At 50.0% G+C, this 15,788-nt stretch overlaps 1 long non-coding RNA gene across 1 annotated transcript in view; it reads left to right on the top strand.

Annotated features, from left to right (window-relative positions):
* Window positions 1-6,305: 6,305 nt before the first annotated feature.
* The window catches only part of LOC141925001 (uncharacterized), a 29,694-nt gene continuing 20,211 nt past the window's right edge, over window positions 6,306-15,788 (top strand). Inside the window, exon 1 of the long non-coding RNA XR_012623724.1 lies at window positions 6,306-6,714. This is a non-coding gene — a long non-coding RNA (uncharacterized LOC141925001). The remainder of the gene's footprint in view (window positions 6,715-15,788) is intronic.

The following is a 15,788-nucleotide window of genomic DNA, read 5'->3' as shown; positions in this document are numbered from 1 at the left end:
TTTGCTATTTTTTCCAGATAAGTCTGCCTCAGATTTCTGACCACAAACTAGTTTTTATTTGGTGGACTGTAGACAGGGGAAGGGCTATGTTAGCTCTGTGACTTGGGATTTACAGTCACGGGAGCGAATTTTAAGCTCTGGCATTGGAAGTACGGTAATTTTCTATGGCCTTGTGGTGTTCAGAACAGCAGGACAGGATCGGTCGCATCCAGCCCTGATGGAGGAGGCTCTTTTCTGGGCATGGGGAGGGATGCCTTGTTTGGGTCAGGTTATACTGACATTACGGGGGCAGAACTTGCATTCTGTGGCTTCTCTGATTTGCTGCCAGACAGCGCAGCTCAGCAGTGCTGAGGCAGCCTGTTTAATGGGCTGAGGATACGCAGATCTCCCTTTGCAAGATTTTAATCACCGGACAATGTGCAGGCGAGTGCACCGCTTCTGGCAGGGGCTCTCCCTGGAGTAACGCTGGCGGGCAGTGGCGCTGATATTTTTTTTGGTGATTTTGTTGGTGGCTTCCCTTTTTTGGGTTTATTTTGGAGGCTTGTGTTTTTTCTGCAGAAAGCAGAAGCCTGAAGGAAATTCAAGCTCTATCTCCCATGCCTGGGTTTGCCAGGATGGGGGGAGAGACACACAGGAGTGTAAAATGCTGCGGATCTGTGACCAAAATAAAGAGATTGGTGCACACAAACCCAAACTTCCTGCCACTGTAAAGCTATCAAGAGCCCCTTGATTATTTTGAATCCTGTCCTGATTAGTAATGATGTTTTTAATTGAAATTTCAAGGTTCATTACTGAACGCAGATTAATTAAATTGCGAGGAGAGATAATGAGAAATGTTCCCTTTGGACCCATGAAGGAACACATGTGTCCTAGAGAGACTCTCGCAGCCCGACCTGCTGCCGATCTCCCCAAAGAGCATCTTCCAGCGCACGCCTGCAGGGGCTGGGGGGTGCATCCCCCCCGGGCAAATCACAGCCCTGCTGAGCACCAGGCACGGGGTGCATGCTTGGCACCTTGCAAAGACAAGCCAGAATCATCTGTAAATCAGACTTGTCATGTTTTGCTTGGTCTCTGCTCGGTGAGAAGCTTGAAACCTGTGGGTTTCCCTGTGGGAAAAATTAATTGAAAACCGAGGCTGGGACCTTGAGATTTCCTGAGGTTGGGAGATGCTGGTCTGGTGCTGGGGGACTCAGCAATGTGGCTTACTTGCTGCTCTGATGGGGATGTCCCTGGACTGTATTGCCCCATGCTGTTACCCTGCTGCGTGCCCACGGCAGGGCAGGAGGACAGCGCTCAGCAGCGAGTGCCCCCGTGGCTTTGCTCCTGCTCTCACAAAGTCACCCCTGTAACTTCAGCAAGCTTCTGGCTAAAAGTAAGGCAGTTGGGGTTGTTGTCAGGGTTTTTAACCAGCCCTTCTTGCAATGTGCACTCTGAGGCAAAGCCCTCCCAAGTTTGCAATGGCTTTGCATTCAGAAAATACCACTGGGAAGGAGCTGATCACAAACCCCTCCCAAACATCTGTCTTGGAAGAGGCACCCTGCCTACTTACCTCATCCAGAGATCTCAAATGCAGTGGGATGGGAGGTGTTTCAGCAAAACCTGTGGGAAACTGGGACTGTGGTTGCTTGGAGTCCTCAAGTCACCGGAGACATGGCCCTACCCCTGCTTCTATGGAAGAGGTTGTCTTTTGGGGTGCCTTCTGCCCCCTCAGTGAAAACACCTCCCATAGCACTGCACATTGGGTGACCCTTGGTGGGTCTTGGAGAGCTGAATGTCCCTAGTGTGTTTGCTTTCTTAGCCACAAATTCCAGCTAAATGGGGTCAATTCTGCCATCCCTTTTCTGCAAACCTTGCCAGAAAGGTCTACTCCCCCTCCCTAATGAACTGCAAATAGCTGATGAATTTCTTGCAGAGATAGGGTTGCCCAACGAGAACCTCTGTGCTCCTGAGGACAGTGTGGGACCTGGCAGAAGCCACACTGTGTGGCATAGAAAATCACAGCCTGACTCGTCACAGTCACGAGAGGAGGGTTGCAGAAACTGTGAAGAGCAACATGGTCTCCATGAGGTCTTTGTGACCTTTCTTCATGACATATTTTCTGGAGAGGTCTGTGAAAATTAGAAAGATTTAATTGGGCTCATATGGACACTGGTAAAATCTCTTCTGACTGCAGTGTGATGAAGCAGATAAAACAGCACTGAAGATATTATTTCCTGGAAGCTTTTCTATTTCTGTCAGTTCTTACTTGCTAGCTCTCCCCTCCCTAGAGGATGAGCTCTGCTTTCATACACTAGTGGGTTTTTATTTTGGCAAAAAAAGTGTGGGTTTTGGCAGAAAAAAGAGACAGTACATCAGTGAAGAGGGGAAACCATTTTTTTTCCAAATGCTTCAAAGCTACCAGTTAAGGGTTTCCAAAAAGCTTTGGAGTAAAGACCAAGTGGATGCTAAAAGAGATGGGAATTGGCTCATATACTGAATGACTTCCATTATTGCTCGAAAAAGCAACTGAGTTTTGTTATTGTATTTGTGTAGACCACTGTGCTGGAGACTCCCCGCTGAGAAACAGGGTTATTTTATCCAGATACTGCACATAATACCGAGAAACACTGACATGAATAAACCTCATTAGAGAACAGGCATGCACTTCATGCCTACAGATGCAGAGGAGATTGCTCAGACCCTGCCCTGCTGGAAAGGCTCTTTCTTGGGACCAACGGCCCCAAAAGCAAAAGCATAATTGTTGCTGATGGCCTCATGCATCCTGGCTTCCCACTGTCCCCACAAGACCTTCCAGAGCATGAGATGCACAAGGAGGTGCAGAGCCGTGCCGTGGGACACCAGGGCACCTGGAGCATCCTGATGGAGCAGCAGGTGTGATCAGCTCCTGCTCCCGCATTCTTGGGCAGCCCCAGCTGGGGCTCAAGAGGAGACAGGTCTGCACTGTAGCAGCTCTTCAGGACTCATATGTTCCTCTGTGAGCAGGTTTGCCCAGGGAAGATGCAGCCAGGCAGGTGAGCAGCAAGACCTGTGGGCAGCAGGGTGATCCCATCAGGCTTAAAGCAGCTTGGAGGACAGGAGTCAGGTGCTGTCACCCCTGTTGCAGAAGGCACCCCAGTGTCCACAGGAGGGAGGGGATGGGGCACGGCTGGTTCAGTCACTCTGCAGGCATGGGGGACTAAAATGGAGACTCCTTCAGTGCTCACACCCCCCTGTGTCCTCTCTGCTGCTGGGGCCAGTCACAGCTCACGCCTGGGTGAGTGGAAAACCCACCTGTGCCATCTGGGCGTGGGCTCAGGCCACGTGGCACTGTGGCATTTGGGATTTAAGACCAGCACAGCTGCTGAGACTTAGCACAGAGGTTTGGGGGACATCCATACCTGTCCAGTGGTCTGCAACGGATTATCCAGCCAAAAGGACAGCCCTCCTTGTTTTTATTTCTGTCTCTTTTTTTCCCATCAGGATAACCAAGCCTGGGACACCACAGTGGTGAACTCATGCACCATGGCTAGACAAAACCCGTGCCGGCGATGCTGCTGCACCTCCCACCTGTGGAACCACTGGAGAGGCACCCTCAAGCACTGCTTCTGTTTCTGTCCTCATCGAAAACCAAAACCCAAGTGCCTTTCTGTCTTGGTAAAACATGTCTTCAGGGGATAGAAGAACAGCTGTCTTCTTTTTCTTTTCATCCCCCAGCAAGCAGCATTTATTATCTTGCAGTGGTTTTGCAGCTTGTTAGTAAATATGGCAGTGGGAGGGGAACTGGGCAATGCTGGGGTTCGCCAGGCTGGGTGCCCAGGGGGGTGCTGCTACTTGCCCTGGGAAGCCTTGGCAGCAATCTTGATTTCTAGGGGAACATAAACCATCCTGTCGGCAGCCCATCAAAATGGTGATCCCGGAGTAACGTTAAGGTGTAAGCCTCCATCTTCTCATCCAGAAGGAAATGATGATCTACCTGTGGCCGGATAAACCCCTACTAAATACTGACTGGTGATAAATAATTGCACAGGTATCGTTACCCAAATCACTGGCCCACTGCCACTGGGGAGAAAAGCAAAAATAACTGGAGAACACACACCAAGAGATGTTTTTGCTGCATGTTGCCTGAAAAGCAGAAGAACATCCTTCGATACCGGGATGCTGTTGCAGGAACGCAGCCTGTGCGTATATTTTGCAAACAGCCAGTCCAGTCCATAACACTTAAGCTGAATGGGAGACTAATAAATATTAAATGGAGACTGATGTTTCTATTTGCACTGGGAGAGGTCTTGAATCTCTTTTAGTTGCCTTTTTGAGAACAAAACCTGGGTTAAGCCATTGCCTCACCCAATCCTGTGCATTTTTATCCCCAAGTTTGCTTTGTTTCCAGTAGGCCTCTTAATTACAGTGAATTAAAAATTAAAAGAGAGGGTGGCAGCAAGCAGTGGGTAAACACTGTCAACAACCGGCCATGACGCAGGCTACGTGACCGAGTGCATCACTCTAGAGATTGTATTTACACTGAAATAAAGACAGATAAACCGGCGAGAGGGCGAAAACCCTTCTACCTCATTTGTGTATAATTATAACCAAACTTTTTCAGTGAAGTCACTTCCACTTGAAAGATGCTGTTTAGTCAAAGCAGAGCCTTTTCATGGGGAGGTATTAATGGGACGAAATCCTGTTTTCAGAAAACCATTGGAGAACCATGCTATTGCTAGCAGAGTGAAACACCACAGTCTTTCCTTTCAAGGGAACTTGGGGTTTGCTTTCTTTAGAAACCCCTGACCTAAATGGTAATTACAAAATTTTGAGAATTGGCTGAAACAAAAAGAGAATGTTCTTGCTTGTCCCAGCACATTTTATTTTCCTCCTGAATGCAATGAAAATGAATGTGGAAAAGCCAGGATACCGAGCACAACACAAATTTGGGTTTTGACTTCTCCTGTGCTGACATCTAGAATGAGATGTAAACGTATGTGAACAATCAATCTTTAAAAAAGACAAAATCAAGCCAAATCCCTCTTGAATCAACCCAGAACTTCTCCGGTCTCTGAGAGGAGGGATTTGGGTTCAAGGGGAGACCCACCCACCTTCTTTGCTGCTCGTGGCTGGAGATCGCCAGTGGGAGCAAACTGTGCCCCCCCCGCCCAGGAAAAAGCCACCTACCTTCGAGCGAATGCAGCGAGATGCAGGATGAATAAATGGAAATAGCAGACTGATTGCCAATTAAATGCTCTTTAAAATTTAATCTGAACATTAAACCTAACAGAGATCTGCACTTACGGGATCTGCCCACTGGGGCTGGCTCAAGCACGTATTCCCCAAGCGCCGCGGGGTCTTCAAGGGCTGGGCACACTCCCTCTTGGCAGTGCCTCCAGAGATGCCATGGGAGTCCTCGGGTGCAGCGCTCGCCTCCTCCAAGCCAGGGTGCTGGGGGGAGCCCACAGCTGCCTCGCACCCCACAGCTGGGAGCATCCCTGGCTGTTTTTCCCACTCAGCAGCCTGTGTTTCCTTCCTTGGGCATCTCCAGCAGCTGGATGTCCTGGTCCTTGGTTCACTTGGACACTTTGGGACCTTTTATTCCCTAGCTCTGATTGGTGTCCATGTTGTCTTGCTGCCCCACTCCTGGGCACAAAGGACCCAGGGGAAGGGGTCCTGTCCCTCGCTTGTAGGGAGCATGACCATCTGGGGAAAAGGGGTTCATGAACAGTTGCAACAAGAGGAGCTGGGCATGGGGGAACTCTTTCAGGGCAGGTGACCAAACAGAGAACATCTTTGCTCATCCCCCCTGAAGAAGGCCAGTAGTGCCCTGAGACTACCACCCAAGGTATCATCTCCTGCCTTGCCCCCAGCCCGGGAGAGCACATACTAACCACAGCCCCATGCCATTGGTGGGGAGATGCCATCCAACCCTGGGGACAGCGCAGGCAAGTTGCCAGGGCCCTGGCACCGCACTGTCTGCTGAGCTTCCTGAGCATTCACCATCCCTGAGAAAAGCTCTTCTCAATGAAAGCTGCTTTGCGACACCGAAACGGCAGTTTAAGACTTGAGTTTGCAGGGAGTAGCTGTGGATATAAAAATATAGGCAGTTTGGAAGCAACAAAGCTTCCTTTCCATGAATGTTTGGGGCAGCAAAGTCTTGTCCTGCAAACATTCCCAAGACCTGCAAGCTGGAGGGCACGGGCAAGGTCACAGCTCAGGCTGGGAATTCACATTTTTCACCAAAGTTTCCACCGGTGTGGTAACAAGGTTTTTAAATCACGTGGTTCGCAGCGTTGTTATGCCATTAGATGTCCTTGTGTGCTGCACAGAGCTGAGGCGGGAGGTCACCCCTGCTAAACAGCAAACACCAAGCTGGAGCTAGAGCCCTGCAGAAGCCTGGGTTTGTTGGTTTTTTTTTTTTTTTCTTTGTAGCTTTTGTCTGGTTTCTTTAATAAATGCCTTTTCTCTAGGAGAGACTGTGACTCCGCAAAGATGAAGCTGGTGCAGTGATGAGTTTAGGTGGTCATCTGGTATCTGTGGGGTTTTAGCACTCAGAAGGTTTTCTCCAGGGCTCTCAGATGGAGCAGGCAGCAAAAGGCTGGAGCCCATGGGGATGTTTGGGTTATAAACTGTGGAATGTGACTGCTCCGTAACGGATTGCTGTGGTTCAATGCATCACACGACACATCTGCACGTCCAGTACGTCCTCATCATATCCTACCGACAGCCAGGAAGCGGGGAGATGCGAGAAAAGTAAGCTATCTATATTTTTTCAAGCACACCATTTGCAATGTGGTTTGGTGAGCTGCTTTGGCAAAGTTCTGCTTTTGCTGGAAGGGGCTCATCCCTCTGTATTTGCAACGTGCGTGGGGCCTCTGAATGACCACTGAAGCCCACACCTCTTAAACCTTTTTGCAGAGACAAGCTGTGCTGCATCCACTGCAGATACAGTCTCAGCCGTAGCAGTGAGTACGATGCATATTATGAGCTGCACGTACTGCCAACACTCAGAGAAAGGGCCGTGCTCTAACAGCTCTCCAGGGGACACTGGAAACAGCACACGCCTGTCTGTAGCTGTGCATGATTTTTTCCACATTTGTAATTGCAGCCTTTTTCCCCTTTTGGTGGTTATTAATGTTGTTCGTTTCCTCAAAAATTACATCTGTTTAGATGTTAATTGAGTTAATTGTTACCATTCAGCAGCTGGAGCAGCAATTTAGCACCTGCTAATAAAGATGCTCGGTTTGAAGTTGTGTGAAAATGACCATATTACAGGATTGCTGTTGTACTGTAGTGCCAAAAGTGAGAGCAGCAAAGTTAGAGTGCAGTAATGGATGGAGAGATGTGCTGGAGGGTGGTTTCTTTGAGCACAGTGTCAACTTTCAGAGTCAGAGATCAGTAAACAAGCTGTGCAATCATGATAGAGAGCCATTGAAGCCAGGGTGGTGTGGCGGGGGAAGCAACAGAGAAAATACAGGTGGCAAGCACAGAATCAACAGTAAATACTCTTTCTCTTTTAGAAGAAGAAATACAGCTTATCTGTGACAGGCTAATTGGGTAGAATCAAAGGAGGGAAGAAATGTAAAAAAGAAGGACTGACGGCATGTATGAAAAGACCTTTTACTAAGTGTTTTCATGTCCAATTACGTGAAGACCTTTCTATAAAGAAAATGCAGGAGGTTCACAGGGGGTGAAGAGGATGGTGCTTGAGCAGAGTACCTCTGGGATGAGCATAATGATGACCACGGTAAGCAGGGTGGCCATTTCGCTTGGCATCGGTTGTGCCAGGCTGCAGAGGGACACCTGCCCTGCAGGAAGGATGGAGTAGGCAACACTGTGGGACCCCCACGCCCAGGGACCATGTGTGCTCCCCGGCACCCGCATGTGCAAGAGGTGGCAGACAGGGAGGAGGGCAGTTCAGCACACACCAGCACACAGTAGAAATCGCCAGTGAGGCATCAAGCCTTCTGCACAACACCCCAGGGAACAGCAGCCAGTCACCCCAGGCAACAGATTGTCCTGTGCTGAAGATGCTCTGTCTCGATAGGAAAGTCCCAGCGTGATGGAGACTCTCCTCCACCCCTCAGTTACGTGCTGCTCTCCTTCACTGTCCAAAGCATGGAGCTTATTTCTCATCATTTCAGAAATTTTTAGCTTTGCTGTTGCTGTCTAGCATCCTCTCAAGGATCACATACTTCCTTATCCCACTCACCGTGATTCCTTGCAGAAGCCACGTACTGAAGCCACCTCTGCCTGTTCTGCATCAGGACCAGTGTACTGACCTATGTGTAATTTTAACTGACCAGCACAGCTACATTTGAGGGCATATAGAGTCCAGTGTTTCCTTTGGCTGGGGTGAGATCACAGTCAAGGATGTGAGATCTTACCTTTTCATGTCACGTTAATTTTTCCTTGCTCTGCCGTCACAGAGAGGATTACATCCATGGGAGGTCTTCAAGGAGAAGCAGAAATACCCAGGGACACCTCTAAGCCCTGTCTGGCTTCACTGCCATGACCTTAGCCAAGTCACTAAAGGCATTTGGAGAGAGGTGGCGCTTCAGGGAGAAAACCCCAAACATTGCAGGACCAGCTCAGCAGTCCGGCAGCTGAGCAGTGTTCTGGGATGCCCTGATGCTTCTTTCTTTTCACTATCAAATTGTGCCACACATGTGGGCTCTTACCACCTGTGACACCACCAGAACGAAGCTGCAGGTTTGGGGTGGGGGGAGACCCCTTCAAAGCTCTCTTTAAAGCAAGGAGCAGAGGAAAAAGCTGATTCCTCTGAGGAAAAGGGTATTTCGGAGCAGTGGGTGAGTCACAGCCAGGCTCCCTCCCACACAGCCTCGTTATTTTGGCTCCCAGGCGCACGCACAAGCTCGCAGAGCTGTGCCGTCGCCCCTGCACACAGAGACAAGGGCACGCAGGGGCACAGTGTGTTTTGGGGAGCCATGCATGGCCCCCCACGCCATCACAGCCCTGGAGCTGCACGGCAGTCATCCCCAACACCACAGTACATGGGCAACAATTTCTGTACACGGGGACACCAGCCTGCAGGGCTTTGGGTGGCATCCCCCTGTTTTGGAGAGTAGAGCGCTCCATGATGTCCTGCACCCCCGTGCCAGCATGCCTATGCTTGTCCCATCATACTTGGTGGCCTGGGAGCCACCCACAGCTGCCAGAACACCTTTCCAGCCCTCCATGATGAGGCAGAGATGGATTGAAAAGAGGGCAGGGAATACCCTCTCACTTCAACCAGAAAGATGAACACATCCCGCTCTGTTACTGCCTGGAAGGGGTTAATGAGGTGCCTCATTACCTACCCAGGCTGTAATCAAGTGCCCAATTAAAAACTGCTGAAGAAGAACAGGCTTAAAAGGAAGGGTAGAGCTGCAGCAAGGTTTTGGGGAGTTTTCTGCAGTGATGGCCAGAGGAGCAGGGGGCTGTAGGCCAATTAAGGACATAGGAAAGCTGTGGTGTCAGCAGGGGCTGTTAATGCTCCTGGAGCTACATGAAAAAGATTGGTGCAAGAAGTAGAGTCCTGTTGGGGTTTTTAGGTTGACAGGAGGAGAAATAGGTCCCTGGGAAAGATGGGGTCAGTTGGGTAAGAAGGTGGAGACAGGCTGATATGCGAGCTTGCTGGAAAAGTGAGAGTTGGGGTGGGGATGGTGGGAGCATTTGCTGCTAAAGGCTTCAGAGAGTGCATAAGTGTGTGCTTGCCTGGCACATGGATATTTGCACTATGGTTAAATGTATAAGCCAAACCTTTCTCCCTTGCTGTCCTGGCCGTTGCTCTGGCTAGCTGTGTTGGGCAGTGCCTCAGGGTTGGAGCATGGCCGTGCTCTGGGATGCATGTTGGCAAGGCACTGCTGTAACCTGGCTCTAGGAGATCCTCAGCTGAGAGAAATGCTTCTCTTGCATGTGCTCGGCATGGGTGTACGTCGTCCTGTCCTGCTGGTGTCCCCTGGGTTGGTGATCTTTCAAGTGGGTCTGATCCTTTCAACTGCAAGACCCTCGTTCGTGCATCTCAGCATCCTGCTTCCCTGTATGGCTGCTGGGGAGACCTGCTCGTGTCCCACATCTCCACCCAGGGCTGCAGGCATTGCCAAAACCTCCCTTGCAGCATTACCAAACAGGCAGGAGGTCGAAAAAATAAGCGGATTCCTCTGTGTCAGCACAGGCAGGCTGCAGCCTTGGCCAATAAGCCCATGTTGTTGGGTCTTTCTGCTCTAGCAGTGCTGCTAAACTGTCCCTGTGCTCCGTTGCACCCTTCTGATGCAGGTGGCTCTGCTTCTGTCAGCCAGCATTGTGAAGTGTGGGGAGCCAGCAAGCTTGTGCTGGTGTGGGTCACTGGGAGGACTTGGGTTTGCTGGTGGTTAAGCGTGTGCCTCTGGCAGCAACATCTCCTCTACCTTCCTCCCAGTGTAGCAGGTCTGTGCGGTTCCCTGTGTCCTCCTCACAGAGCTACAGGGTCCTGCAGAGCAGCATCCCTTCTATCAATGTGCATCAAGGCTCTGATTTGGGAATATCCCAGTCCTCTACCTTTTATTTTTTGCATTCCCATTAGCTCATTTTCTGGGGATCCAGACTCCAGATCACTGTGCCATTGCCTGCCGACAGATGTGGCTGAAACCTGGCTTTCTTGAGATTTCTAGGAAAAGGCTACAGGCCAAGGAGAGATGCAAGCTCAGCCCTTGGACACCATGGCACAACCTCAGCAGCCAGAGGTGTTTCTTTGGTGTCAAAGAGGTGACCCTACAGTGCAGTGTAACCAGGAGGAGAGAGATCTGGAATTGGTGGTTGGATGATGTCCTGAGACAGAGCTGATCTGGTGGGGAGGGTGGGACAAGCTGTGCATGCCATCTCCCCCTGGCCAGGGCAGGCTGGCATGGGCATGATATGGGATGGGGGGAGGAGACAATAAAGTTGCAAAGTGGGCAGAAGCCCACCCTGCTGCTGCTTCTCCCATTTCACTATCTTCTGGTAGCTACTGGTCTCTTCTGCTGGGTAGCCCTTCAGCTGCCTTTGGTGGTCACTGATGGTTTGGGCACTGGAGGTACTGTGTTGCTTGTTGTGATCCGGAATAAGACATTTCTTGCCTCCCCGAAGAAGCTGATCTCGTAACATTAACCCTGCAGCTGCAGCAGCGAAAGGATGCTCTGGATGCTCCCCGCTTTGCTTCCAGGAGGTGGGCAGCGCTGGCATGCGATGCCTGCATTCTCCCACTCGGCAGAAGGCGTGGAGCTCCGTCTCCGGGCTGGAAGAGCAATCGCTCTTCCAGTGCTCAGCACTGCTGCTCTATTTCTGTACGGCGGGGTGTGAGGACTTAGCATGCTAAAGATAAAACGGTGGAATTTAATACTCCCAAGTCCCTTGAATTCCAAAACCTGGTATGAAATCCCTGCTTATGTTTAAATAATCTGTATGTTTGAGTAAAGGATTATGAACCAGTGGTGGAGGCAGTGCTTTCTTCGTTTCCTGCAGGGAAGTGCAGAAGGGAGTCCTTGGGAAAGTCAGCTTGCCAAAGAGCAGAAAGGGCAACCCAGGGGTGCTTCCAGCAAGCTCCAAACACGGGCGAGAGCCAGGAGACAGCTGCTCACAGAGGCAGGGGAAGCAATAACTAGTGAGAAATAACATTTAATTACTTCTCACTCCTACCAGTCTGGAAAAGAAAATCTCTGATGCTTTCCTCTTATGCCTGGTGGAAAGGGACCACGTTCTGGTTGTGGTTGATTATTCTTCATCAGGTGAAGAACCAGCCTGAGTAACAAGGATCAGAGCATCCCTGCTGCAACCCCTGGTAAAGCGTTGGTGGGACTGCAGGGTGGCAGCCACCACGGAGCTGCTCGGGTCTGGCTGCTGGGGTTGGCTTGCTAATAGCAGAGATGGGGCAAGTGGAAGGCTGTGCCTTTGCTGAGCTGGCTGGCAGGGACGTCCTGGGGCTGTGGAGCAGGTGACCACACTAAAAGGGTCCCTTCTGCCCCATGTGTGCAGGATCCACCCCCTGAGTGGCCGTACTAGCAGATATGACCCTGTCTCAGTTTGGCACAAGTGTTGAGTCGAGGGCAGGGAGGGAGCGTGTGGAGGAGGAATGCTTATAAACTTCCCTTGCTTTTGATGGAAATTGAGTTGGTTGCTGCTGAGACAAAATGCCTTGACTCTCCCTTTTGACACCCGGAAGCACTTGCTGAATTCAGCAGGGCTTTTCTACCCACCACCAACCTCCTCCATCTGTCAGCCTACTCCTACCCTTCCTCTACAGCTACAACAGGGAGAAATCAGTGATGGGTGCTGTTATGGAGGGCTGTTGCTCTATAACTGGGCACCTTTCTGGTGCCACTTCTACTTTCACTTGTTTTCTAAATGGTAATTTGAGGCAGACCACATAAACACCCTGTAACGGCTTGATAATTGCAGGTTGTAATAAATGACTGCAGTCACACATGGCAGAGCCAGGAGAAGTTGCCACATGGCCTGCATCACAGGTAGGAAGAGAGGAGCATTCACTTGCAATGAAATGGTATTTACCATGTAATTACCTTGGTGCTACATGGTAATTACTATGCAATTAAATGGTCAACAGGTACTGTCTAAACAAAGAGGACTTAAGTGACATCTCTGTCCTGAAGCTTTTAAAATATTACAGCGTGGTAAAGGGGGGAATGGAAATCGTAAAGTATTGATAGAAATGTGATGGATATAATATGTCCCTGACTTCTCTGAGCTGAAGCTGGCAAGGAGCAAGAAGGAAGCATCTAACTTGTCGGTGCCACCCTGGAGAACAAGGGGCTGGTGTTTATTGCAGAAATAGAGATTATAAACTCAGCGGCAAGGCTGCGTGCCAGATCGACACATGCCTCCCTTGTCCATGGTCCCCTTTTTCCCTGCTTACAGATGTGCACTGCAGCATGTGAGCCTGGGGATGCCCTCCCTTGGCTGCTGGGCCTCCAGCATGTGCGGGGATGGGGTACCTCCTGCCGAGCTCCCACATGCCACCAGCCCTAGATACCTGCTCCTGCTCCTGTTCAGTGACCGTCTGGGCCCTGCAGTGCCACACTGCCCATCCCATTCCTTAGAGGCTGTGGAGGGGCTGTTTAAAAAAAACCAGCAGTGACTCCTCCACGTTGCTGTGTTGCTGCTGTCATGTTCCCTGCGCTGTGACTTGTCCTCGCCTGACTCCCGTTACAACTAATTAGCACCTTGACATTTACACAGCGAGTGAGGCAGCCTTGATGCTTGCAAAAGAACAGAAGGCACATCTGTCTGCATGATCCATTTGAAGAGGAGGAACATGGCTATGTGGTGTTTATAGCAGGCAGTTGGGGGAGGAATTAATTTACAAAATTTTTTGAATGAAAACAATTCCAATAACTTAAGTGCCCTCTCCCTCCCACGTCAGCTGTTTACAAACTGTTGAGTTGAATCTGTCCCACATGTCCTTTGAACCTACTAGTAACAGAGGAAAAAAAAAAAATTAAATGCATGATGAAAAAACGATTTAAAAAAAAAAAAATCCTGCCCACAGAGTTCAAACAACTTGTCTTGCTTTAGCTTATACCAGTCTTCATGTACTTAGACAAATGTCATCAGAACAAGACTTAATTGACTCCATTTTGCTCTTTATGCTCATTAAAGAGGAATGTAGTTGTTCTTCTCTGTCTCTTCACCCTCTACGCCTGCCCCATGAAGGTGCTTTGTGTAAGGCAGTGATTAACTTTATTTGTGTGGCAGCAGACCTTTGGAGTTTAAGGGCATCCAACTGTTGTGGCGACGGAGCTGGGGTCTCTCCTCCTTCCCAGCCCAGTCGAAGCCTTGCCATGCTTGCCCTGTCCTTTCTCCATAGGGAGGCTCTGCCTTGTAGTACAGACCATGGAGACTTTCAAGGATCTTTAAAAGTGCTTCTCCAGCTTTACCGGGGCTGTGGAGGGAGGGGGAAAGCTCCCAAGCCTACCATCTTAGCTTAGGTCTGGCATATATCCCTTAGGTGTTAATGCATCGCAGATGGGCCATCTACTGCTCTCCTGTGATGGCAGGAATGGCACTACTTAGGGGGTAAGTAAAATGCTTGGCAGAGTGCAGCAACGGTTGGCAGTGCCATGCAGTGCCAGCGGTGCTGCAGGTGAGTCCTGCTTGCCTACGTCTCAAACTCAGGCTGGTGTAGAACAGCAATTTTCTTAGTTTTGCCTTGAATTCCTGATGACTTGCTCCTGCTTTTAAATGGGGGTGGAAGCTAATTGAAGGGAAAGGGTTGCAATTAAAAATGCTTCTTGTAGTTTTTTTTTCTGAAGGAGATCTCTGGCTCATTAGCATTGCGTAAGTGTCTCCTGTGTGACGTCCCTTGAAGCTTTCCAGAATCAAAGCTAAGCTCTGCCCTCTGGTATTTAGCGATCTGTCGTAGCCAAGCCAGATGGTGAAGTACAGGGGAAATATTGACTTCCCCACCCATTTTTGCAAGGAGGATAAAGGAAAGGCAAACCACTATCCCTAGCCAAAAATAAGTGGGGCAAAGTTGATAGGGTACCACTTTTGTAGAGAGCTGATGGCTGTGGCTTGGGGTCCCCTGCTTGCAGGTGATGAGTACAACCCATTTGGTCATGGCAGGAGTTATCTGGGATTAAAAAAAAAAAGAAAGTGTCTATGGTTGGCCAAAGTCAGGGTATGACTATGCTGAATTTGGGATGCAGGGCATCTCCTAATGCCTGTGGGAGGCCAGTGGGTCCAGGTGGCTTCAAGCGTTTTCTCAGCCAAAAGCTTCCTGTTTCAAAGGGAAGAAGGTTTGAGGCTTGCCTTGGTCTGCTCTGGATTCATGTAACCCACAGGCCAAACAGAAATGGCACAAAAATGAGATTGGGATTCTGCCCTTGGATCCAACTGCTTGTCCGCTTGCAATAGGTATTACAACAGCGAACCTGGTACTTTGTTATTGACTTCACTTCAGGATGGAGTCCCAAGTCAGGAAGGTTAACACAACCTCTGCATCATCTTAGATCCTTCTGCAAAACATGGGTCCTCACAGCAAATCAAGTTATGGGTTGCTCTGGCTAATCCCTCAGGCTTCCTTGGGTTTAACTTTGGATACCAGCACAGCATGGTGACCTGCTTTACAGGTCCCTGCTATGAGTTTTGGAGCTGTTTGGTACCTTTAACATTCTAGTTTGGGATGCTGTACAACCTTGAAAAGTCTTTGAAGGTTCTTGCATGTGTTTGAGGCAGAACCTATGATGTCTTGGGATCCTGCTGTTCTATGGGATGGATTAGACTCCAGTGGCTACCTACCCTACCTTCTGGGATTTTTGCTGAAAAAACCTGCTTGGGGGTGGGAACACCCTGCTCTGCTCTTCTTCACGCAGTGAGACCTTGAGACAGAAAACAGTGCACTCTTGTTCCACCCTCCACCACCTGCATGATGGAAAAGGTTCTCATGGTAGTGCCATGTCAAGACCAGCCACCCCTGCAGAACAAGCCTCCCTCTGAAAACAGAGGCAGGATGACAAAAACTACTCTTATCAGTGAGGCTGCAGTCCAGCACTGCTCCTCCACCTCCACCCCTGGTCAGAGACAGGTTATCACCATGCTGCTGCAGAAACGCGGCAGGGCTGAAGCATCTCCTCCCAGACAGGATGAGAAGGCAGCAGCGCTTTGGGCACGCTCCTCCTCTGCAGGTGTCAACAACTTGTCAGCATGGCCCCTGGTCCTGTAGTAAATCCTGGTGGTTTTGCTCCAGCAGGCACCACGAGGGTCATACAGACCAACCTACTGCGTCATGGGGAGAACACCCGGCTATGGATGGCGAGGGGCTTCTCCCTGAAGGGCTCTGCAATGTCTCTCCT

This window comes from Strix aluco, chromosome 6, assembly GCF_031877795.1.
Source record: "Strix aluco isolate bStrAlu1 chromosome 6, bStrAlu1.hap1, whole genome shotgun sequence".
NCBI lineage: Eukaryota > Metazoa > Chordata > Aves > Strigiformes > Strigidae > Strix > Strix aluco.
The sequence above is the reverse complement of the archived record's forward strand: the minus strand, read 5'-3'. Positions and strand labels throughout refer to the sequence as shown.